Source organism: Phascolarctos cinereus, unplaced genomic scaffold, assembly GCF_003287225.1.
Source record: "Phascolarctos cinereus isolate Bilbo 61053 unplaced genomic scaffold, phaCin_HiC Scaffold_726;HRSCAF=1367, whole genome shotgun sequence".
Classification (NCBI taxonomy): Eukaryota; Metazoa; Chordata; class Mammalia; order Diprotodontia; family Phascolarctidae; genus Phascolarctos; species Phascolarctos cinereus.
Genome location: NW_027556098.1, coordinates 151,501,093 through 151,528,391, shown reverse-complemented (window position 1 = coordinate 151,528,391; position 27,299 = coordinate 151,501,093). Strand labels below are relative to the sequence as shown.

The window sequence follows — 27,299 nt, the reverse complement described above, 5'->3', positions numbered from 1 at the left end:
TCAGAGAGGCTAAGTGTAGCTATATCCTTGTTATATATCTTCAAAGTGTTAGAGCAAAATAAACCTTCTTTGTTAAATGTTCAGTGATGTCTGAGTACCTCATTTCATCCGAACATCATACTCGAACTAAGAAATGTGCTGGCATTAGAGCCACATCTTCAACACCTATGCAAACAAATGCCGATAAGATCTTCAGAAGCAAGATACAGCATAAGTGATGTATTATAAAGATCACCTGATTTGGAATCAGAAGAACTGGATTTATCCCAGCTCTGCTACTTACTACTTGTGCAAATTTAGGCAAAGCCTCAAGCGGGGCTTTAGTTTTCCCATCAGTAAAATGAAGGAGTTGGATTAGAACAAGTGTTTTTGATGGGTTTGTGTGTGTGTGTGTGTGTGTGTGTGTGTGTGTGTGTGTGTGTGAGTCATGATCCTCTTTGGCAATCTAACAAGGCTATGGACTCCTCTCCAGGATAATATTAAAAAACAACAACAACAACAAAACTTTATTTATTTACACATTAATGTTGGGGTTGGACTAGAGCTTGAGAGAAAAAAAAAAGAAGAAAAGGAAAACAGTCTATGAAACAGAATCCTGTACAGAAAAAGAGAAGACAGGCTATGAGAAAGAGAAAAGATAGATGTACACACATACACACAAGATGAAGGAAGGTAGGCTGGGCAGCCAGGGTCAGAGCTTCATGTAGGTTTCCCAGCAAGTATTTTTAAAGGCTGTGAGGTTTGTCCAAAGTTCAGCAGCATGTGTGTTCAAGGGCTCTCAATGTTGGGTTCTCTCAGCAGGCTCTGGACAGATAGCAGGATGGTCCTGACATCATCCAGAGCTGACCACTTGTCCTTGAGGATGTCCAAACAGATATTGTCTTGGATGTCCATATTGGGAAAGTAACGAGGTATGACAAATTTCACAGTGGGAGTATTATATGGGTAGCCACTGGGGAATTCCAAGGAGATCTTGTACCTTAGTTCTTCATATACTGTCCTAGCTGCCCCATGAATGGTCCCAACTCACTCAAAGAGATTTTCTAACTCTGGGAAGGCAGAAATTCCTTTGTCTCCAGACATCATTGGGGTCATCAATTCCTGCTGTGACCTCTTGCCCACGGACCCTCAGGCAGCACCTGCCCCAGGCTCAGCCACCTTACAGGTAGTAGTGGCAGCACTGGCAGTGTCTGGGTCTCAGTTCTACGAGGCTATGGGGGACCAGAGATAAAGGGAGAGAAACTCTGGGGCAGCAACTGCCTAGAATAATATTTTAAAATGCAAAAGACAAAATATGTAAGATTATAAAGGAAATTAATTTTTTAATAAAAGTTAACTGGTCTCAAATTAAGAACTTCTGGACTTGATGGACTCTAAGGTCTAAACAACCTAAACTAAACTAATCTAATCCCTAGCTCTAAGCAATATTATAGTTATATAGAGCTCTGTAGTTTGCAAAACATTTTACAAATATCTCATTTTCTCTTCACAGTCCTGAGAGGTAGGTGGTTTTTATTATACCCATTTTGCATATGAGGAAACTGAGACAGAGGTTAAGTAATTGCCTACCATCATGAAGTATTTATCTAAGGCTGAGTTTGAACTCAAGTCATAAAGAAGCAAATGCTCCCCTTCTCAGCTAGAGAGAAGTCACTCCACAATTTTCCTCAGGTTCACATTAAGCAAATTTGTAAATTTTGGATGTTGTCCCAAAGAAACCTAGATAATTTGAATATTAACATCTAGTGTATAATTTAACTGAAATTTTGTAGAACATGGGTGTCTTTGAAATATTTTTTAAAGTTGTAATGGAATAAATGTAATGGAATAAAATTGCAAAGTATTTATTAAGCATTTACTATATGCTTTGCTCTGTGCTAAACAGTGGGATACACACATAAAATGATAGAAAGTTCCTGTTCTCAAAGAACATAAATTCTAATTGGGTGAGGCAACACATAAAGGACAGTTCAGTTTCATGACATGTGGTCTGTGGGGTCTAGCAGGCAAAGGAGAAGGGCAGATGGCAAGGACCCAAGGATCTGGGTTAGCAATGGCAGAAGAGATGTTCCCTCACCAATGACTATGGGGAAGTAGGTAGTGAATCCAAGTTTTGGAATAGAGTTATTTTAAAGCTCAGATCAAGTGCTGTCTCCTACAGAAAGCCTTTCCTGATCCCCACTTTACCTCTAATGGCTAGCACTCTCTCCAGGAAATTAATTTATCTAGTTTTACATTTATTTTGCTGGGTTCATGTTTTCTCCTAATAGAATCTCTGATTCCAGAGTGCAAGAACAGTTTTGGTCTTTATATTCCAAGGGGCTAGCATAGTGCCTGTAACAAAGTAAGAACAGGAATAGGGACTGGATCTACGATTTCACTGATATCGGAAATTCCCCCATGGAGAAACTTTCTCCATCAATGCAATCAGTACATTTTCTGCAATGTGTGATCTTAGAGTTGCCTAAACCAGCTTTTAGAAGTTACTCTCTAAAGTCACAAAGAACAAGTATGTGTTTGAAGGTAGGATCTGAATTCAGGTCTTCAAGAGTACAAGGTGTGCTTTTTATCCACTACCTTACACTATTTCCCATAGCTGATGCTTCTTAAATGAATGGATGAATAATGAATGAATAAATGAATAAGCAAATGGATGAAGAAACATGAACAAATGCAAATCTAGGTTATTTCCCAGCATCCTTGCATCCCACATCTGGCCAAATATAAAAGAAATATGGTCTTCTAATAAAAGAGCCCTTTTTCTTTCCCATGCAAAATTCTATTTCACATTTCTCTGTGAATTTGCATTGCCTAGTTTTCTTTTACTGGGAGAAGGATGGAAAAAATCAGAGAGCCTGGAGCTAACAAAATTGTTAGAAAGCATCCAGCCCAACCCCTTCATTTTGTAGATGAAGCCCAGGGAGGTAAGTTGATGAGCCCAAGGTCATGCAGCCAATTAGTAAAAGAGTCAATGACTAGAACAATCAGTTTCAAAGCTCTTTTCCACTACATCATGTTGCTTGGTGTTCTATAAAATTTAAAAAGATGTGGTCATTACATTAAAACACATAAAAAAAAAGGATGCACTTTGGGAGCTGGATGAAAGGAAACTGAAGCTAGATTTTTAAAAATCAGTAGTAAGTTGATGTTGAATGAACAGGATGTTTGCATGCAGCTTGCAGAGATGCCTCAGGAATCTTTCTATGTAGTCTCCACTGGTATCACTGTCACTGTTCTCAAGGGGTCCATTTCCTATCGGCTGTGCCTCTGGGGGAGGACAAATGGGAAGTCTTTTATTCACATTTCCTTCAGGTTCTATGGCTTGTAATCAGCAGTTCTGCTTGCTGTTACCTCTCCAGCAGCATTCTGTATAGTCTTTATTTTTGTACTGGGAATTCTGAGTTCTATAAAAATAGAGAGGAGACTTTTGTTCTCCTTATTTTTTAACAGTAAATTTAATAGACCTGGAAAATATCAGATGAGAATGATAACCCTAGGCTGCTGTATGTGGGCTGTATATATGTAAAGAAATAAAGAAATGAGAAAACTCTATTAGATGAAAATCCATGACATTTACTCAGTAATTGATCCAATGAAGTATCCTGGGCAAGATTTTCGATTCTAGTTTTACCTTTGGGTCTCGGGGAGATTCTGGCTGAACATAAGGACTTTAGACCAATAAGGGGAGAGGAAATTATTGATATACCCCTGATCCTCTTTTATTAGCTTGACCTTTGTGTTGTACTATGAATCCTACTTTGGATTCTGATCCTTGTGTATTTAGCATCTCATCAACTAATTCAACCTTGACTCTATCCTAGAGCTATATTTTTCCTAAATTCACCTTTGACATCCTAATTCTGGGTCCCAACTTTGAACTCTAGCTATTGATTTTGATCTCTTAGACTGCTTCCTCAAAGATCCTAGTATGTATCTGCTATTTTGTGTGCTTAGCACGCATCTCCGACAATGACAATGTTGTCTTAATTGCCAAATCTGATTATGCTTTTTTCCCCAATGATCATTTTTCTCTATCTATTGCATTTGACACTGTTGACCACTTTCTCCTGAGATATTCTTTCCTCTTTGGGCTTTCATGGACATATTCTCTTAGTTCTCCTCCTATCTGTTTAACTTATCTTTCTCAAACTCCTTTGGTGGTTCGTTATCCAGTCATACAGGTGTTCTCTTTGTTAATCACACACAAAAATCTCTCTCTTATATCTGTGATGTTGCACTGACTACCCTCATGCCTGAAATATACTCCTTCTCACCTCTGCCTCATATGCCTTTCACAACATAGCTCAAAGATCACCTTCTACAGGAAGCCTTCCCTGATTCCCCTCAATTGCTAGTACCCTCTCTCTCAAACAAACTTGTATTTAATGATATTGTATTTATTCTCTTTGTATTTAGTATGGAGATACATATACATACCTATATTGCTTGTATATGTATACGTATATGTATACAATATACATACATCTGTATATATAATATATACACAATACATACATATATACACACTATATATATTTCATGTATGTATGTGTGTGTGTGTATTTGTGTGTGTGTGTATGGCAACTAGATGGCTCAGTTGGTAGAGTGCTGAGCCTGGAGTAAGGAAGACTTAAGTTCAAATCTGGCCTCAGACACTTACCCTGGGCAGGTCACTTAACTTCTGATTGCCCTGATCCACTGGAGAAGGAAATATCAAACCACTCCAATATCTGCCAAAAAAATCCCCCATGGACAGTATGGTCCATGGGGTCATGAAGAGTTAGGCATGACTGAACAACAATAACATATGCACATTATATGTATATGTGCATGTATATGTATATGTATATGTATATGTATATGTATATGTATATGTATATGTATATGTATATGTATATGTATATGTATATGTATATGTATATGTATATCTATGTGCATGTGTATGTGCATGTGTATGTGTATGTGTATGTGTATATGTGTATGTGTATGTGTGTATGTGTATGTGTATATGTGTATGTGTATGTGTATGTGTGTATGTGTATGTGTGTATGTGTATGTGTATGTGTATGTGTATACGTATATGTATATGTGTATGTATATTCTCTCTCTCTGTCTCACACACACATATACATATATATTCTTATCCACTCTATTAGAGTGTAAGCTCCTAGTGACATGGGATTATTTCATAATATTTGCATCCTCAGTGCCTAGAACAATGCTTGGCACAGAGTCGGCAGTTAATAAATACTTCTTAATGGATTGACAGATGTCTAAACATGGCTACTAACCATAGGATCATAGATTTAAAGCTATAAAAGATCTTAGAAGTTGTTTAACTCTTTTCCTCATTTTATAGATGAGGAAACTGAGGCTCAGAGAGGGAAAGGGACCTACCTATGGTCATATAGATAAGTGGCAGAGACCAATTTCAAACATATGCTCTTGAATTCTAAAGCAAGAATTCTTGCCACCCTATTAAGCCATAGATTATTCTCCTTGGCCATAATGAAATAAAGAATTCCAACAAATATTGAGATCATTAAAGTGAAAGATGATTATTTTGTCATTTTCTAAATTAGTCTTCAATCTTTAGGCACTTTCATATTATTACCATTTTACTATTCCAGTCATTCAATCCATAAGCATTTGTTAAGGGCTTGTTATTTGCTAAGTACAGGGGATACAAAAAACAGACAAACCACTAGTCTTTGCCTTCAAGAATGTTACATTATAATGGAGGTGATAATATAAATACACACATACATATAACATACATACATATACATACACATACATATGTATATACATACATACGCATGCAAACACATACGTACAAACACACACACACATATACACACAATTTGTTGTCACTCCGTCATTTTTCAGTCTTGCCTGACTCTTTGTGACCTCATTTGGGGTTTTCTTGGCAGAGATACTAGAGTGGTTTGCCATTTCCTTCTCCAGCTTGTTTTACAGATGGGGAAACTAAAGCAGAGTTTAAGTGACTTGCCCAGGGTCACACAGCTAGTAAGTGTTTGAGGCCAGGTTTGAACTCAGCAAGATGAGTCTTCCTGCTTCCAGGCCCAGTGCTCTATCTGCTTTGCTACCTAGCTGCCCATGCTGAATAAAGTAAATGGAATGTAACTCTAGGCTGTAGTATCAGGTGGTAGGAGTGGGACTACTCTGCAAAGATGGTGTTTGAACTGAATTTTGAGGGAAGTCAATGATTCTAAAAAGCTGAACTGAGGAGGGAGAGTACTCTAGCCATCTTGGACATGTTAAATATTGCTAATTATCCTGTACTTATTGCCATTCTCTTCCACTCTAACATGATCTACTTCACCAAAAACAATAGAGTGCTATTATCTGTACTCCCTGTGCATACATGTATATATATACATATATATATATATATATATATGTACACACACATATATGAAACTCCCATACGGTTAGCAAAATATTATTTTAAATTCCATTTCATATTGACTCTGTAGATGCCTGAGTACCCTAAGGAGCAATGTTCTGTTGTCTCCAAAGAAAATCCTAGGACTGAATGATTCATGATTAAGTCTGTGTTTTAAAGTCAAAAGATGGAGAGAGAACTACCAGGAGGGCTGGAGTGGAATGGTGGAGCAAGTATATACATAGGCATATAATATAGGTATATGTATGTAATATAAGTATATATAATACACATGCTGAATAAAGCAAATGAAACATAACCTTTGAAGGGAAGACTCTATAATGGTGGGATGGGGAGGGGATGATTGACCATGAATGGTCTGCAAAAGGTGGTATTTGATCTGAATCTTGAGGGAACCCAATGATTCTAAGAAACTGATGTGAGGAGGGAGTTTTTAATATTGCTAAAACTAAATCCTGATCATATCCCAATTGCCTAAACATTTTCAATGGCTCTCCATTATATACAGAACAAAGACTCACATCCTTAGCCTGACATTCAAGGTCCTCCATGATTCTATCCCTTACTTCCTTTATAACATCATCTCTTATCCATAACTCTCCTTTGTGTTTGTTCTCTAGTATGACAGTATTCCAGTCCTACAGGACTATTTGACATTCCATGGACATACCTTGTAGTTTCATCCCCTTGTGTCTTTGTTTATGGTGTCTCTGTCTGGAGCATCATCTCCTCATAGCTGTGTATATTTGATTCCTACCCTTTCTAAGACTAATTTCAAATGTTACTGTATCCTTGGAATATTCCCTTTCATCTTTTCTCCCAAATCTCTTACCCAGTTGGAAATAATCTTCAGCTTCATAGTACTTTGTACCTCTGTAATGCTTTTATTTCATACTTTATACTTTGGAGTTTTGTTTAAATCTTATTTTCCCTAATAAGCAACATGAAAGCAAATGGACTTTCCATTTGCGGATATGCATGCTGGGTAGAGTATGTAGAATTTGTGATCAGGAGGATCATATGTCAAATTTTAATACTTCCTGCTTGTGTGACTATGAGCAAGTCACTTAACATCCCGGTACCTATGTTTTCTCACCTATAAAACAGATACTAAGACCTGTAGGATCTACCTCACACAGCACATTGGCTGGCACAAAGTAAGCTCTAATAGATGATTGTTGATTTGTTGATTTCACAGGGTTGTTAGAAATCTCAAATGAAATAATGTCTGTATAGTGCTTTGTAAATCTTGAAGGAATGTAAATATTAATCATTTTATTTAAAGCAAAGACTAAATGGCCTTACCTTTTTGCATCCTAATCCCTCATCATATTGTCTTTCTCTGTTTTTCATATTTATTTAATAAATGATTGAAAAACTTCCCTCTGTCATTCTCTGGATAAAACTTTACGCATTGTGCCTGATACAAAGTAGCCACATCCCTTCTGATGTCACCTTTTACTTCTACCTCCAGGAGTGTTGAAATTGTTCAGCTGAAGAAACTGAGGAAAGAAAGAAAATAGGTCATATAAGAATGTCACCAGATAGAGCAAAGTAGAATAACACAAAAGGGCAGGTCATTTGTGGAAAACAATATTTAATTTAAAAGTGGAAGGACCTTAAAGCTCATCTCATCCAACTTTCTGCAAAGAACAGAAATCCTTCTATGGTACCCCTGACATGAGATTAATACAACCTTTCCTCAAATACCTCCACAAAGGGACAGCTCAGTATTTCCATAACCCCATCTAAGTGCAAGTCATATTGAAGACTGAGATTATGTTCCTATTTTCTTTTTTTTCTTTTTTTATTATTATTTTTAGCATGTGTTTTTAAAACTTTGGGTTACAAATTTTTTCTCTTCTTCCCTCCCCACCCACCCTCATTGAAAAGGCAAGCATCTTGATACATGTTACAGAAGTGTAGTCATGCAAAACACTTCCATAGAAGTCATGTTGTGAAAAACTAAGTATATTTCCCTTCATCCTATCCTACCCCCCATTTTTTCTGTTCTCTCTTTTGACCCTGTTCCTCCTCAGAAGTATTTGCTTCTGATTATCCCTTCCCCCAATCTGCCCTCCCTTCTATCAACCTCCTGCTCTCTTGTCCCTTTCCCCTCTTATTTTCCTTCAGGGTAAGATAGATTTCCATACCCAATTGCGTATGCTACTCCCTCCTTAAGCCAAATCCTATGAGAAAAAGATTCACTCATTCCCTCTCACCTTCCCCCATTTCCCCTCCACTGTAAAAGCCTTTTCTTGTCTGTTTCATATGAGATAATTTACCCCATTCTACTTCTCTCTTTCTCCTTCTCCCATTATAATCCTCTCTCACCCCTTAATTTTATTTTCCAGATATCACCCCTTCATCTTTAACTCACCTTGAGCCCTCTATCTATCTATCTACTATCTATCTATCTATACATACATATAGTTTTTTCCCCTCCCACTACCCTAGTACTGACAAAGGACTCATGAGTTACAAATATCATCATATCATCTTTCCAAGCAGAATGTAAACAGTTCAACTTTAATAAATCTCTTGTGATTTATCTTTTGCATTTACCTCTTCATGTGTCACTTGAGTCTTGTATTTGAAAGTCGAATTTTCAATTCAGTTTTGGTCTTTTCCTCAGGAATGCTTGAAAGTCCCTATTTCATTGAATGACCATTTTTTACCCTGAAGGATTATACTCAGTTTTGCTCCTTAGGTGATTCTTGATTGTAGTCCTATCTCCTTTGCCCTCCGGAATATCATACTTTGCTATCCAGACCCTTAATGTAGAAGCTGCTAAAAACTTGTGTTATCCTGATTGTGTTTCCACAGCACTTGAAATGTTTCTTTCTGCTTGCAATATTTTCTCCTTGACCTGGGAGTTCTGGGATTTGGTTACAACATTCCTAGGAGTTTTCCTCTGGGGATCTCTTTCAGAAGGTGATCAGTGGATTCTTTCAATTTCTATTTTGCCCTCTGGTTCTAAAATATCAGGTTAGTTTTCCTGGACAGCTTCTTGGAAGATGATGTCTAGGCTCTTTTTTTGATCATGGCTTTCAGATAGTAGAATAATTTTTAAATTCTCTCTCCTGGATCTATCTTCCAGGTCAGTTGTTTTTCCAATGAGATATTTCACATTCTCTTCTATTTTTTATTCCTTTGGATTAGTGTTACAGTGCCTTGATTTCTCAAATTGTCACCAGCTTCCAATTTCTCCATTCTAATTTTTCAGGAAGTATTTTCTTTAGTAAGCTTTTGGACTTCCTTTTCCATTTGGTCAGTTTTGCTTTTCAGGGCATTCTTCTCCTCATTGGCTTTTTGGACCTCTTTTGCTATTTGGGTTATTCTATTTTTTAAGATGTTATTTTCTTCAATATTTTTGGGGGGTCTCCTTTAACATCACTCTCAGTTTTTCCTCTACTTCTCTTACTTGCTTCTCAAAATCCTTTTTGATCTCTTCCATGGCCTGGGACCAATTCATATTTTTCTTGGAGGCTTTTGATGTAGGAGTTTTGGCTTTATTGTCTTCTTCTTCTTATGTTTTGATCTTCTTTGTCACCAAAGTACGATAATATAGTCTGACTCTTTTTGCGCTGCTTGCTAATGATTCTGGCCAATTACTTGAGTTATAAACTCTTTGTTAAGTAGGAATCTGTTTCCAGACTCCTGGAGAGTGGAAAATGTACTGTCCCAAGCTTCAGGGGTTTTGTGCAGCTGTTTTCAGAGATACTTGTAAGGACTTGTAAATTTTCAGTTCTTCCAAAAGTGGTATGGTTAAGAGCAAGGTGTTTACTCCTTTCCTGGCCTGTGCTCTGGTCTATGAGTGATCACAAGCACTCTTTTCTGTCTTGGAACTCTGAGGAGGGTTTCTTCTTCACAGCCACTATAAGCTCTACCACGCCTCCTCGCCCTAGGACCACCACCCAGAACTGTTACCCAGATCCAAGCACAGGCAAAGCAAGGGAATCTTGCACCACCAGAGAGATCCCTGCAATCCCCCTCTTATCAGCCACTTGATTCCCCCTCAGTCTGTGGGCCAGAAGCTCAGGAGGCAGCTGCCGCCCCGGGGCTAAGTTGAGGGAATGGAGGTATAACCCCACTGTGCTTCTCTCTCACCGCAGAAACAGACTTTTCCAACTGACCTTCTAAGTTGTCTTTGTCGTTCGTGGGATGAGAGTTCTGGAAACTGCCATAGCTGCCCACAATTCAGTGAAAACCTGCTCCAGGTTCCCTGCGGCCTGCACACCCATGCCACACTGTGCTCCTCTACCAGCCTTGTACGATATACCTTTCTGTTCAACCATCCAGGTTGTCTTGGGCTGGAAATTTCTTTCACTTTTTGGGTTCTGCTGCTTTAGAATTTGTTTAGAGCCATTTTTTATAGGTATTTGGAGGGGTTTGGGGGAAAGCTCAAGTAAGTCACTGCTTTTACCCATGTTCCTATTTTCTAGCCACATGCCCCTGATATTGAGCTCAGTCAAGGTCACAGATAAGGAAATGGAGCATTGATAAGATTGACATCTCCATCACAGACTACTTGCTTCTAGAGAGTCTTGAATGTTGTAGTTTTCTGTTCCTGTCTTGTTCTCATAGTTGAGATCAAAGCTTTTCCTACACAGCCACTCACAAAAAGAAATGATAACTTTCTCTCCAAACACTTGTCTGACTTTTTAATGTTAGTCTCAGCACTAAGAACATTGGTAGGTCATCAGTGGAAGGTGAGACCCTATGCCTGGGGGATCTTAAAGCAATTTAGGATCACCAGATATTGGAACTGTTAGATTGGGTGAAAGTCCTGGAAAATCCTACTTCAATTAGGGTCAGCTATCAAGACACCAGTGTGAAGTCTAAAGGAACAAGGACTCCATGACAACAAAAGGTCTTAAAAGTTAGTCATTCAGTCACTCAGCCATCAATTATTAAACATTCATGGTATATTCAACACTGGGATGAAAACTAGAGATACAAAAAGGGCTCAGGCTTGTTAATAATAATATCATTATTCCTGTAACAGCAAGAATCAAATACCAACTCCTCATATGGCCGGACCAAAAGGAAGAGGTAATTCAGGATATGTAGGTAAAGGGGGAGTGTTGGGGAATGGGGTTAGGAGATGCAAATGAGTATTAGTTTTTGATGGGCAGAGCCTGACAAATTCCCAGGTAGCCAGTTGTCCAGAAGGCTCCATGATTTCCCTTTATCTTCTTCCTGTAGAATGATTTCATCCTTAGGGATTTTTTTTTAATTTTTCCCCAATGATTGGAATAAAACTAATGAGGTTTTTTCTTTATTTGCTTGGAGACCATGTTACTAGGTATAGATTGAATGGTAGGTGAACTTGCTATACTTAATCACATAAACACAACCCCCAGCACATATTTATGCTTCCTTAGTCTGCTTGACTTTTATTTGCAAAACACATCTCTGACAGTGTGTTATACTGAATGTCTAATTGATGGACCCTGTCAGGTTTTATGCTCTATAAATGCCAAGTACATTTTCCCAAAGTGTGCTCTTCCCTGATCTATTCCTCCTACTTAAACATTAGGCAGAACCTTAACCCCTTAGGAGATGCTAGAGACAACTATTCTCTCAAAGATTCAAGATTTACTTGGAGGTAGAGGAGGGGACTATAGAGGTAAGTCTTGGCACTCATTATAACCCATTCATTCAAGGGACTATGGGATTTCAAGCTAAAATCAACCCATCAATTCATCAACAAGCATTTATTAAGCACCCATTGTATGTAAGAAGCTGCATTAGGCACTGGGACAATTATAACAGCATTTAGTCCAACCTCTTCTTTATACAGATAAAGAAACTGAGAACTAGAGGAATGAATTGTCTTTGCAAGGAGTCAGATGTAAATAAGTGGCAGAGTCAGGATGTGAACACATATCTTCTGAACTCCAAATCTCTTTTAATTGCATTCCTTTCATTTTACCATGCTACACTCTTCCATGGCTTCAAACCTCCTCCCATGAGAAAAAAGAAGAGAATCATTGTCCTGAATCATGGAAGTTATCGTGGCATCTTGTCTTTTATTTCTCTTTTTTCTCCTTGGGATGCTTAGCCTCTGCCTGTTGGACTTCAGATTCAGTTGCATGTCCATACTATTGCTTTTGTTGTAATGTCTGTTGGAGGGTGAGCCTGAGTTGAAAGGAGATCCAGGGAGGGCAATAGGAAGTAGAATATTTGGGTTTTAGTCCTGCCTTTCCTTCTAATTTTCTACGTGAGCAGGCCATTTTCCCCCTCTAGGCTTTAGTTTCTTCATCTGGAAAATGAGGACTAGATAATCTCTAAACTATCTTCCAGTGCTAGTGTTGCAGGCTGAGAGGTTGAGAGGTTGTGACCTCTCAAAGACTGAAGTATATGGCTCATCTGGAATGAATTCACAGACTCAAGCATTCTTTGAGCCAAGGTGGCAAGTTATTTTCAGTGGGCAAGGATCCTTAAAGGATCCTTCAGCCTTTGAGAGGTACAGTTAAAGTTTATATAGGATAAAATACAATAAAACATGTGCCAAATATGCTAACTAGGTGATTCAGGGTGGGGATTAGGGAGTGGTTAAGGAGTGGTCGGTTCTTAAAGAAACATGCACTTGTATCTACTGTGCAGGCGTTTTACCCAGAGTTCACTGGGAAAAGACCACAATGGGGGCCACATGGAAGTGTGGTTTTAGGCCTGCTACATCACTAAGTCAACTAGAGTTCAGGGGCAACTGAGAGTTGTCCAGTCTGCCACCAATCAATTTCTTGTTTGACAGGATAGATGTAGGGAGTATACATATGTCTTAAGTCTAGAAAACAGTTAATGAGGGACCCAGGATGTAGATAATGAGGTAGGATGGTAGGAGATAGTCCGGTGGGTAAAAATGTCTTTATGACCCAGTGTAAAGCCAGTTCAAACTAATAAATCCTTCGGGTGCTGTTTGGAACTGCACCAGGGAGACAGATAAGGTTCTTGCTGGGGCCCACTCATGAGTAATTGCTAGGCACAGGGTTCTTGGGCTGGGGAGAAACTGTCAGGGACAGTGTTTCTGAGGCTAGGGAGAAATTGGGGTCCAAGTACAAGCACCCAAACATAAGCACCCAAGCACCCCATCACTAGAGTCCTATTTACTGTAGAAGAACTTAAATTAGAAGAGAATGATTTATTTAAAGGCACATATTTTTAAATACACCTCTTAAGAAAGCACCAATGGCCAGAGCCAAACCCTTCAAATCCACAAGAACAAGGATCGACCTAAAGCTGAACTCATTTCAGATCCGTATTGTAGGGGACAGGGGCCCCAGCATTTGTAGTGGTAATTGGATAAAGTAGTAAGTCCTCACATATTTTATTCTAGCTTAAAGTGACAAGGGAAATACGTGGGAAGCAAACACAGTTGGAGCAATGGGGTTATACCACAAACAAGGTCATGGAAGAGTGTATTTGGATAAAAGAGGAAGAAAAAAAGGCCCATTAGAACTTTGGAACACATGACTTTCTAAATTCTACCCATTTTGGAGACTTGGGTTCTAGTCCTACTTTCTGTCCTCCTTACTCTGATCTTGAGAAAACTACTTGTTCTCTCTGGTTCTCAATGTCGTCCTCTCTAAAATGGGGATCATCATCATAATCGCTCGCTTATTCTTGGCAGCTGGGTGGAGCAGTAGGTAGAATACCAAGTCTGGAGTGAAAAAAACCTGAGTTTAAATCTAGTCTCAGACACTTAACTAGCTGTGTGACTCTGGACAATTCATTTGACCTCTGTTTGCTTCAGTTTTCTCATCTACAACATGGAGATAATAATAGCACCTGCCTCCCAGGGTTGTTGTGGGGATCAAATGACATAATACCTGTAAAGCATTTAGCTCAGTTCCTGGTATACAGTAAGTACTATATAAATGCTAGTTAATAATACTACTTTCCTTCTATCTCTAAGGACCATGGTTGTTCTCATAGTCAATTTTTAATTACAAGCTTGTTGGATTCTTTTTTTGGAAGAGGAGTCTGGACCATTGGCTTCATTGGTATAGAAAACTGCCTATGAGCAAACTTCTTCAACCACAGAAAATGGGTATGCGCTTCTTGAGAGCCACCTGGGACACTGAGATATGAGTTAACTTGTCCAGAGTTATACAGTTACTTATGTATCAAAGGGCAGGTTTGAACACATCAGTCAGAATCTATTAACCATAGTATGTATTAATATATATGTGTATATATTATACATTCATACATATTATATACACATACATATATATTATATATACACAAATATATAGATGTATGTATATATACATATATATACATATATATACATATATATACATTGTGTATATATATATATACACATTACGTGTGTGTGTGTATGTGTGTGTGTATATGATGTATTAAACACTACCAGGCACTATGAGAAGAGCTGAGGATATAAAGAAAGGCAAAAAAAAAAAATAGCCCTAGTTCTCAAGGAGCTCACTGTCCAATGGGAAAGAAAACTTGTAAACAACTACATACAAATAAGATATACACAGGATAAATTTGAGTATAATCTCAGAGGGAAGGAACTAGAATTAAAGAGGACTGGGAAAAGGTTTTTTTTGAAGAAGCTGAGACTTAAAGGAAGCCAGGGAAACTACAAGGCAGAGATGAAGGAGGGCATTCCAGGTATGGGGGACAGCCAGAGCAAATATTCAGAGCTGGCAGATAGCATGTCTTGAGTGAAGAACATCAAGGAGTCAGTGTCATTGAGTAGATGCAGGGGATATGGTGTATATGAGGAGAATGACTGGAAATGCAGGAAGTGGCCAGTGATGAAGAGCTTTGAGAGACAAACAGAAGATGCTGTATTTGTTACTGGATGTAAAAGGAAGCCATTCCTAACCCCAGGCAAGCTCTCTCTCTACGACAGCAAAATCTTTTCCATCTATGGTAAAATTTTAATTCCAGGTCACCTTTTGCCAGATGCTTAGTAAACTTAATCAATTAATGCAAACCAATTAAACATCATTTTTAATCCTGGCTATTTCTAGATGGCTAAGCTACTTTAAGCAAGTGACTTACACTTTCCATAGTTCAGCATTTTCATGTATAAATTAGGGATGATATTTTATAATGGGTATAAAACTGGCCCTAGAGTCAAGAAAGCCTGGGGTCAGGTTTCATCTTTGACACATACTCGTTGTGTGGCCCTAGGAAAGACATTTAAGCTCCTTCAAGTCCTCCTCAGTCCTCCAAGCAGCTCTCTACCATAATAAATTTCAGAGCAGATGTCAATCAGCAGTGACAGAGGGAGTTCAGAACTCCCTATGCAAATGAAGTTACAGATCTCATCTACACACACACACACACACACACACACACACACACAGAAAGAGAGAGAGAGAGAGAGAGAGAGAGAGAGAGAGAGAGAGAGAGAGAGAGAGAGAGAGAGAGAGAGAGAGAGAGAGAATTGACCAAATTCAGAAATTCTATGAGGATCAAATGAGATGAAGCATGTAAAATACATTGACAATACAGAACTCAGAACACAAAGTTATCTACAAATTTAAGGGATTGAGATTTGTGTTGGAAACTCACTATTAAGAGAGTAGAAAGCTGAAAGAATCTTGTTATCATACAATCTCTTAGAGTTGGAAGTGCCTTGGAGAACATCTAGTCCAATTCCATGCAGGAACCCTTTCTATAGAATAACACAACAGAAAATCACCTCATGAAATTCAGACTCAATTGGGACGGTATGAGGGTGGGGAGGAAGCTCCATTAAACACTTGTTCAATACATATTTAAGAATTATGACTAGAAACTGAGATTTCAGATTCCCTCCCTCTATAGAAGATATCTCAGCACCAAGATGGGGAGCTTGGAGATGGCATCAAGGAGTGGCATAAATTGGTGCCAGGGATCAAATTTTTATATACATGCCTCATAACTGGAGTAGCATTGTAAATATCCTATGTTATCCCTCAGACAACACAAGTACACCAACTTGTTTCAATTGGTACATCAAGTTTTCCCCTGTGGGAATATAAAGATCATCTGATCTCTCATTACTTCTCCTAACTAACTCCTTTCTTTCAACTACCTCTCCTTCAGAGTTCCATTTCCAATTTTGAAAGAGGTATAGAATTAAGGGACTGTGATTTCAAGGTATGTTCTTGTTAGGCCTTTTGAAAATGAGGGCATCAAACAAAGAAGCAGATGATTACTACTAAAGCCTGTCATTGCAAAATTGGTTAAAGACTTGAAAATTTGTTATTGCTATAAACTGCTGGCACTTGGAAGTACTTTCAGTGTTTAAAGCAATTGCTAAACTTCTTCCTGGTCTCAGTGAGGTGGAAATGGAACATTTTTACTATGACACATTTAAGGGAAGAAAAGTGCATTTGGATCTTTCAGGAGTGCAAGAATCTTATGATCTGCAAATAAGATGGTTAACACTTTAGTGATTTCTGCCTTTATTCTCCTTTGTTGGTTCAAAAATGAAGATTTAGGAGCAAGTGGTTTATAATCACTAATGGAAAAAAAAAATAATGGCCCCATGGATAGTTCTTTAATTTCAGCTTGCTCTTCAGCAGCAGGTACATCTCACCATCAAATGAATCATTGTTTCAAAGTCAATCTGCTATTTTGTAAAGATTATTCTCAAAGTTTTCAGTTTACATAATTTAGCATGATTTTGCAGTTACCTTTTATATCCCAACTTAGGGACCTCAATTGAATCTAATTATTTTTCCGTTGGAAAGAAGATTTTTTTTCAGACAGAAGCTATAGATCAGGACTCATTACAAAGACATCTCATTATTTTTAATGAGCAACTTCATTATATACGAATTCTTCTGAGAAAAGGACATAATTCTGACAAGGCAGAGATGCTTGTTAAACTTTGATGGTCAGAGACATATGATTTGAAGTCAGATTTTAGAATGTCTGATTATTAAGGTTTAGGCAATGCATTTTTAGGATTCTGGGGTTTGCTCAAAGGTAAGCTAAAGGAGCCATCGAGGACTGAAGATTGTTCTGCCATGACAGTGATTGTGCTATGATTACCCTGATATTGGTATATTTATTCATCTATTCAAAGTTATTCAAAACACAAATGACAAGAGTATAACTTCCCACTAATGGAAATCCAATGAACTTATTGGAAAACTTCCAATATTAAGGAAATGTCAGGAAGTAATCAGATAGCACAAAGCTACAGAAAGAAATATCGTAAATGATCACTCACTCCTTGAGCTTGTAGATATGCTTGGAAAATATTTGTAGATGAACTATAAAAAAAATCTTCTATGACATCTTGGAGTAAGGTTGTTTGTGCAGGACTTGATTCTTCATTCCTTCTTAAACTCACAGATAGATGCCTTCTGAAGTTTTATACTCTCCATTCTGCAATCTGAAGGCCAGAGCAATAGATAGACATAGTGACTTTGTGACCCTGGACAAGTCACTTAACCTCACAGTGTACTGTGAGTGAACAAGATTCTAAGTTGCAGAGAAGGTGCCAGCCTGCTTTGGTTAATTCTTCACCTGGGACAGCTCTAGTGAAATGACAGATCCCTAGCTCTGGAATATTCCTGGCAGTGTGAATTTGGTGAAGACACTTAACCCCTCAACACTCCAAGGCAACTCTCTTTGATGGCAGAAAAGATGTCAGTCTGTCTTGGTAGAGGAAGTTCCCCCAGTGAAATCTCAGATCTATTAACAATTGCAGTAATATAGCTTAGAACAGTATCTGGAATACAGTAGGCAATTACTAAAAGTTTATTGATGGTGATGATGATGACAGTAATTCAAGGAAGAAAGTAAATACACATAATTCAAATATACCATAAGAACATTGATAAGAAATAATATCAGGGGGTCCATTGTTACTATTATCATCATTCAATTCCCCCATAGTCACTGTTTCATAGTAGCTTACTCTCATGGATACTGTTCAGTTCCATTCAATCCAATAACCATTTATTAGGCTTCTCTCCTCCTTTTCTCTCCCCTTCCCTCTCCTCCCTTCTCCTTCATTTTGTTTTAATCAGCCAAAATCTGCCTCCTCACGCTCTCCAACCCATTTTAAATGAGAACACAAGAAAAACAAAACCCTTTATGAACAAGTGTAGTCAATGAAAATGAATTTTCAGGTTGACCATGTCCTAAAAAATACTTGTTTCATTCTGTATTCTGAGACTTTCACCTTTCTATTAAGAGGTGGGTAGCATGTTTCATCATTAGTCCTTTGGAATCCTGGTGAGTAATTATGTTGATGAGTTTAGCACAATAATATTCCATCATTTTTATATACTGTTGTATATCCATTCCTCAACTTATGAGCATCCCCTCAGATTCCCATTCTTTGTCCCCTTAAATATATTTGACATCCTTTGAATTTGTTTTCCTTAGGGCTATTCTCTTCCTTAATCTACCTCTCCTCAAATTGCCTCACCATCCCCCTCCCTCTAGTTCATTGTTGATTGAAATGATCTTCTGTAGTCAACTGTGGGTGTACTTTTTTTTGGGTCCAATTCAAATGAGAGTGAGCTTCAAGTATCAACCACTGTTCCTGCCACTCCTCTTTGTTCATATACTTGGCATTCAGATACTCCAGTGATTCTTAAAATCCCTCTCATTTGCATATATGTCTACTTGTACACCTTGAATGCATGAAGTAATTTTCCCTTACCTTCTTTTCTTTTCCTTTCCCCCTCCTCCAGTGTATTCTTTCTTCCCTTTCCATTCTCTTCTTATGATCATCAAGACATAACAGAACCTTTCCCAGACTTTGTCCAGTTGAATTCTCTCTGTAGATGATAGACATCAGAAGGGATGAATATATCACTTTTCCATATTTGAATGTAAGAAGTTTGTACTTGCTTTTTCCTTCAGTTCATCCATATTCATCACTTCATTTCTCTTCACTACTGTGGTTTTACTTCAGACTTTCTCCACAGCTCTGTTTTTGTTTTTGTTTTTATTAGAAATGCTTAGAAGTCTACCATTTCATTAAAGACACATTTTTTTTTCTTCTGTAGCATTATACTTCCAATTTTGCTGGATAAGTTATTATTGGTTGGAAATCCATATCCTTTGCCTTCTTGAATATAATATTCCAAGCTTCCCATTCCTTTACAGTAGTAGCTGCAAAATCATGTATCACCCTGTCTGTGGTTCTTTGATATTTGAATTATTTTATTCTGGTTGTTTGAAGTATTTTTCTTTGATCTGGAAGCCCTGGATTTTGGCTAGGAGGTTCCTGGAAATTTTCTTTTTTGTTGTTTGTTTGTTTTTTGGGGGGGTTGGATTTCTTCCAGGATGTGACCAATGGATTCTTTTTATTTCCTCTTTGCCTTCTGGTTCTAAGACATCTAGACAGTTTTCTTTTAAGGTTTCTTGAAACAGAATATATAAGTTACTTTCCTAGTCATGGTGTTCATATAGTCAAATGATTCTTTTTTTTCCCTTCATCTGTTTTCCAGTTCGGTTGTCTCTGCTATGAGACATCTTATATTTTCTGTTTTTCTTCTCAGCCTTTTGTTTTGGTTTTAATATTTCTTGTTGCCTCACAAAATCATTGACTTCTGTTTGGTCCATTCTAATTTTCAGGGAGTTTGTTGTATGGGCAAGGTGCTGTATCTCTTCTGCTAAGCTGATTAATCCATTTCCAATTCTTTCTTCCATAGCTCTCATTTTTTCCTATATTTTCCTTCAAATGTTCTTATTCCATTTATAAAGTGTTTTAAACTCTTTTTTTGAAAAAAAAAATTCAGCTTCATCTCTTCTAGGAATTCTAGCTTAATTTGTGCCAAAGCTATATTTGTCTCTGATTCAGTTCTTGTAGATGTTTCTTTTCCACTTGTGTCTTGAGAGTTGCTGCCACCAAAATAGCTCATTATTGTGTGTGTGTGTGTGTGTGTGTGTGTGTGTGTGTGTCCATTAGTACAGCCCATTTCCATACTTCAGATTTGACATTAGGGCTGCTTTCTACCACCATTCTTGAGGGAAGGTCTGAGCTGGTCCTGTTGCCTCTTTTCTGGGGGTGGTTATTGAGTGTTGTGTTATTCCAGGATCTCAGGGACAATTTGGGGACCTGCAAGCTTTCAGTGTTCCTATAGTGATCTGATCCAGTGCAAAATCTAATTGCTGCCTGCCTACCCCATCCCCACATCCCTTTCCTAACCTGGGTCTGGGTCTGAGCAAGAGTAGAATGCTGCTGGACTCTACCTCCATCGGCTAGCTGGCAAGCTCTCTTGGCTCAGAGTGGCAGAATTATAGGCTGCCCTTTGGTTTGGTTTTTCTGCCCTTGTTATTTATTTGCAGGCTATATCAGATGCTAGAAATAAGACCATGTTTAGCTATTGTGTTCCAAGCCACACCACTGTTGTTGTGGCTGGCAGCTTTTAAACTTCCTCCTTTTTCAGTACCCCACCCCCAACCCCCAAAATTGTTTTTTTCCCTAAGAAAATAGTAATATGCTCAGATTCATATGTTAGAAAGATTATCTTGACCACAGCTGAACAATAGTTTGGAGAGGGAAAATCAGAGATATTCTTTAGAAAGCTATTAAAATAGTTCTCACTTAAGCTGTTTTAATAACCTTCTAAAGAGGAAATGTGGACCCAAACGTGTGTCATGGAATTGGAATTGGAAATAAAGGAGTATGTTTAAGAGAGATTATGGAAGCATACTCAGCAGATCTTGGCAACTGTTTGAACATGAATAGCAAGTGATTGGTAAGGGATAAGAGTGACTCTAAGTTTTCAAAACGTGGTGACTGGGAAAATGAGGGTGCCAACAGGAGAAACAAAAATATTGGGAGACATGACAGATTTTTGGAAGGAAGGTGAAGAGGTCAATTTTGGATGTGTCTAGTTTGAGGTGTGTTGGCATGACCAGGTGGAGCTGTCCAGAAGACATTTGAAAATACAGGCTTTGTGCTCAATTAGAGAAGTTAGATTTGGAAATAAAAAAAAAATGTGCATAGAGATAGCAATTAAAGAAATCAGAGTAGATGAGATTACTAAGAGAGAATATGTAGAGAAAGAAAATCATCATTATCCTTTTCAGTAAAGCAAACCTCTCTGGATCTCAGTTTCATAATATATAAAATGTACAGTGCAGACTAGATGACTTCTAATAACAATAGTAATGATTTACATATTCAAAATCTGCAAAATATTTTACATTTTATCTCACTCAGTTTTAGCAAAGCTTCTTCTAGGTATATGCTACTATTATCCTCATTGTATCAATGAGAAAAAATAGGCTAAGAGAGATTGCGACTTACCCAGATTCACAAAACTAGTTAGTGACTGAGACAGTATGTGAATTAATCTTTTCCAAACTCAAGTACAATGCCCTAGCTACCTCTAAGCTTCTTTTCAGCTCTAAATCGATGATGTTATGAATCTTCTTGTGAAGGGAGTTTGAACACTAGGAGTTCCACATATTCTTAAGAGCAGAGGTCTGGATCAAATAAATAAGATCTCTAGTTCATTTTCTTGTTCATTTATACCCATGCACTTTAAAGTATAGTTCTCAGACTCCTTAAGTGTTGTTATTGACATGATTTTCACATCAAAGTCTCCTGTTTTGGGTTTTGTTTTTATTGAAGACCTCTACTATTATTCTTCCCATGCCATATGTCTCACTTCATTGTTTGGTTTAAGAACCCTATCTGGGCACTCTTCTACCTTTCTCTCTTTTATTAGTTTATATCCCTTTTAAGCAAAAGAGCTTATCTTCAGGTAAATACATTCTTCTAGCCCTTGTCCAATGCTCTCTTCTTATGAAAGAGCCCACCATTCATGGTATATACAGGTTAGATATATGGTAACATTAGAGGGACAGCCTATCAGGGTCAGTCATAGCAGGGGAAGATTGGAAGGAGAGGGTGAGTCATTTTTAAGAAGGTGTTATTTTATTTTATTAATTTATTTTGATTTATGAACAATCACTTCCATATGCTTTTGAGTTTAAAATTTTTCTCCCCCTTTCTCCTCATCACCCTCCCCAACATGGCACACAATCTGATATAGGCTATACACATATGTTCCTATTAAACATATTTTAACATTAGTGATATTGTAAGTAAGAATTAAAACCAATAGGGGGAACCACCATAAAGAGGAAACAAAACTCAACATAAGAGAAAAAAATAGCATTCAAATTCCATAGTTCTTTCTTTGGATGCGCATAGCATTTTCCATCATGAGGCCTTTGGAGATGTCTTAGATCCTTGTATTGCTGGGAAGGGTTAAGTTTATCAATATTAGTCATCATACAATGTGGCTGTTACTGTGTACAATGGTCTCTTGGTTCTGCTCACTTCACTCAGCATCAGACCATACAAGTCTTTCCAGGTTTTTCTGAAGTCAGCCTGTTCATCATTTCTTATAGCACAATAGTATTCCAATTACATTCATATACCGCAACTTGCTCAGCCATTCCCCAATTGATGGGCATCCTCTCAATTTCCAATTCTTTGCCACCACAAAAAGAGCTGCTATGAATATTTTTGTACATGTGGGTCCTTCTCCCATTTGTATGATCTCTTTGGGATATAGCCCTAGAAGTGCTATTGCTGGATCAAAGGGTATGCACATTTTTGTAGCCCTTTGGGCATAGTTCCAAATTGTTCTCCAAAATGGTTGGATCATTTCACAACTCCACCAACAATGTTTAGTGTTCCAATTTTCCCACATCTTCTCCAACATTTATCATTTTGCCAATCTGATAGGTGTGATGTGGTACCTCAGAGTTGTTTTGATTTGCATTTCTCTAATCAATAATGATTTAGAGCATTTTTTCATATGACTATAGATGGCTTTAATTTCTTCATCTGAGAACTGTCTGTTCATATCCTTTGACCATTTATCAATTGGGGAATGGCTTGTGTTCTTATAAATTTGTCTTAATTCTCTATATATATTTAGAAATGAGGCCTTTATCAGAGAGACTGGTTGTAAAAATTCTTTCCCAATTTTCTACCTTCCTTCTAATCTTAGTTGCATTGGCTTTGTTTGTGCAAAAACTTTTCAATTTAATGTAATCAAAATTATCCATTTTGCTTTTCATAATGTTCTCTATCTCCTGTTTGGTCATGAATTCTTCTGTTCTCCATAGATCTGATAGGTAAACTATTCCTTGTTCTCCCAGTTTACTTATGGTATCAGCCTTTATATCTAAGTCATGAACCCATTTTGACTTTATTTTGGTATATGGTGTGAGATTTGGGTCTATGCCTAGTTTCTGCCAAACTTTTCCAGTTTTCCCAGCAGTTTTTTTCAAAGAGTGGGTTCTTATCCCAGAAGCTGGGGTCTTTGGGTTTATCAAATAATAGATTACTATAGTCATTGACTACTGTGTCTTGCATATTTAACCTATTCCACTGATCTCCACTCTATTTCTTAGCCAGTACCAAGCAGTTTTGATGATTGCTGCTTTATAATACAATTTAAGATCTGGAATTGCTAGGCCACCTTCCCCTGCATTTCTTTTCATTAATTCCTTTGACATTCTGGACCTTTTGTTTTCCAAATGAATCTTGTTATTATTTTTTCTAACTCTATAAAATAATTTTTGGTAGTTTGATTGTATGGCACTGAATAAGTAAATTAGCTTAGGTAGGATTGTCATTTTTATTATATTAGCTCGGCCTACCCATGAGCAACTGATGTTTTTCCAATTATTTAGATCTGATTTTATTTGTGTGAAAAGTGTTTTGTAATTGTGTTCATAGAGTTCCTGGGTTTGTTTCAGGAGGTAGACTCCTAAATACTTTATAATGTCTACAGTAAGTTTAAATGGATTTCTCTTTCTATCTCTTGCTGTTGGGCTTTGTTGGTAATATATAGAAATGCTGATGATTTATGTGGGTTTATTTTATAGCCTGCAACTTTGCTAAAGTTGTTTATTATTTCAAGTAGTTTTTTACTTGATTCTCTAGGATTCTCTAAGTATATCATCATGTCATCTGCAAAGAGTGATAGCTTTGTTTCTTCTTTGCCTATTCTAATGCCTTCAATTTCTTTTTCTTCTCTTATTGCTAAAGCTAAGGTTTCCAGTACAATATTGAATAACAGTGGTGATAATGGACATCCTTGTTTCACCCCGATCTTATTGGAAATGCTTCTAGCCTGTCCCCATTACATATAATGCTTGCTGAAGGTTTTAGATAGATGCTATTTATTATTTTAAGGAAGACTCCATTTATACCTATGCTTTCTAGTGTTTTTAATAGGAATGGGTGTTGTATTTTATCAAAAGCTTTTTCTGCATCTATTGAGATGATCATGTGGTTTCTGTTGGTTTTGGTGTTGATATGCTCAATATGCTGATAGTTTTCCTAATATTGAACCAACCCTGCATTCCTGGTATAAATCCTACCTGGTCATAGTATTATTCTTGTGATAAGTTGCTGCAATCTATTTGCTAGTATTTTGTTTAAAATTTTTGCATCTATATTCATTAGAGAAATTGGTCTATACTTTTCTTTCTCTATTTTGACTCTTCCTGGTTTAGGTATCAACACCATATTTGTATCATAAAAAGAATTTGGTAAGACTCCTTCTTCACCTATTTTCCCAAATAGTCTATATAGTATTGGAATTAATTGTTCTTTAAATGTTTGATAGAATTCCATGTAAATCCATCTGGCCCTGGAGATTTTTTCCTAGGGAGTTCATCAATGGCTTGTTCAATTTCTTTTTCTGAGATGGGTTATTTAAGTATTTTACTTCCTCTTGTTAATCTGGGCAATTTATATTTTTGTAAATATGTATCCATTTCACTAAGATTGTCAAATTTGTTGGCATATAGTTGGGCAAAATAATTCCTAATTATTGTTTTAATTTCCTCTTCCTTGGTGGTAGCTTCACTTTTCATTCTTGATACTAGTAATTTGGTTTTTTCTTTCTTTTTTTAATTAAATTAACCAAAGGTTTATCTATTTTATTGGTTTTTTTCAAAACCAGCTCTTAGTTTTATTTATTAGTTCAGTAGTTTTTTTTTATTTCAATTTTATTAATTTTTCCTTTGGTTTTCAATATTTCTAATTTGGTGTTTAGTTGAGGATTTTTAAGTTGTTCTTTTTCTAGTTTTTTTAGTTGTATGCCCAATTCATTAATCTCCTCTTTTTCTATTTTATTTATGTAAGCATTTAGAGATATAAAACTTCCCCTAAGAACTGCTTTCTGCATCCCATAAGTTTTGGTATGTTGTCTCATTGTCATTCTCTTGAATGAAATTATTGATTGTTTCTATGATTTGTTGTTTGACCCAATCATTTTTTAGGATTAGATTATTTAGTTTCCAATTATTTTTTAGTCTATCTTTCCATGGCCCTTTATTACATATAATTTTTATTGCATCATGATCTGAAAAGGATGCATTTAATATTTCTGCCTTTCTGCATTGGATTGTGAGGTTTTTATGCCCTAGTATATGGTCAATTTTTGTGTGTGTGCCATGTACTGCCAAGAAAAAAGTATATTCCTTTCTATCCCCATTCAGTTTTCTCCAGAGGTCTATCATACCTAACTTTTCTAATGTTCTATTCACCTCCTTAACTTCTTTCTTGTTTATTTTGTGGTTACTTATCTAGTCAGAGAGGGAGGTTCAGGTCCCCCACTAGTATAGTTTTGCTGTCTATTTCTTCCTGTAACTCCCTGAACTCTCTAAGAATTTGGATGCTATACCATTTGGTGCATATATGTTTAGTAATGATATTACTTCATTGTCTATGGTGCCTTTTAGCAGGATGTAGTTTCCTTCCTTATCTCTTTTGATTAGATCTATTTTTGCTTTTGCTTTGTCTGAGATCAGGATTGCTACCCCTGTTTTTTTTTACTTCAGCTGAAGCATAATATATTCTGCTCCAGCCTTTTACCTTTACCCTGTGTGTCACTCTTTTTCAAATGTGTTTCCTGTAAACAACATATTGTAGGATTATGGTTTTTAATCCATTCTGCAATCTGTTCTTTTATGGGAGAGTTCATCCCATTCACATTCACAGTTATGATACTATCTGTGTCTTTTTCTCCATCCTTTCCCCCCTATTTATGCTTTTCTTTCTCCTTTTTCCTTTCCCCCTTCACTAGTGTTTTGCTTTTGACCACACTCCTTCAGTCCCTTCCCTTTATTATCCTTTTTTTCTTCCCCTTTACCTTACTGCTTCTTCCCTCTCCTTCTTCCCCCTCCCTTTTATTTCCCCTTTGCCCTTCTACTGCCTATAGGGCAAGTTAGATTTCTATACCTAATTGATTATGTTATTCCCTTCTTGAGCCAAATCTGATGAGAGTAAGGTTCAAACAATGCTCATCTCTCTCCCTTCTTTCCCTCTGCTGTAATAGGTTTTTGTATCTTTTAACGTAGAAGCTACAAGGTCCTGTGTAATCCTAACTGTGGTTCCATGATATTTAAGTTGTTTCTTTCTGGCTGCTTGCAGTATTTTCTCTTTGACCTGGTAATTTTGGAATTTGGCTACTATATTCCTTGGTGTTTTCAATTTGGGATCTCTTTCAGGAGGTGATCAGTGGATTCTTTCTATGGCTATTTTACTTTCTGGTTCTAGGATGTCAGGGCAGTTTTCCTTCATGATTTCCTGAAAGATACTGTCTAGGCCCTTTTTTTCATTGTGATTTTCAGGTAGACCAATAATTTTTTAATTGTCTCTCCTGGATTGATTTTCCAGGTCAGTTGTTTTACCAATGAGGCATTTTGTTTTTTCATCTATTCTTTCATTTTTCTTTTGTTTCCATTTGACTGATTCTTGCTCTCTCAGTTCTAATTTTTAATAAATTGTTTTCTTCTATGAGATTTTGTACCTCCTTCCCCATTTGGCCAATTGTATTTTTTAGGGATTTGTTTTCTTCATTGTCCTTTTGTTTTTTCCAGTTGG

The 27,299-nt window shown here is 37.2% G+C and overlaps 1 pseudogene; it reads right to left on the bottom strand.

Annotated features, from left to right (window-relative positions):
- Positions 1–691: 691 nt before the first annotated feature.
- LOC110203181 (ubiquitin-conjugating enzyme E2 C pseudogene) overlaps positions 692–27,299 on the bottom strand; it is an 84,840-nt pseudogene continuing 58,232 nt past the window's right edge.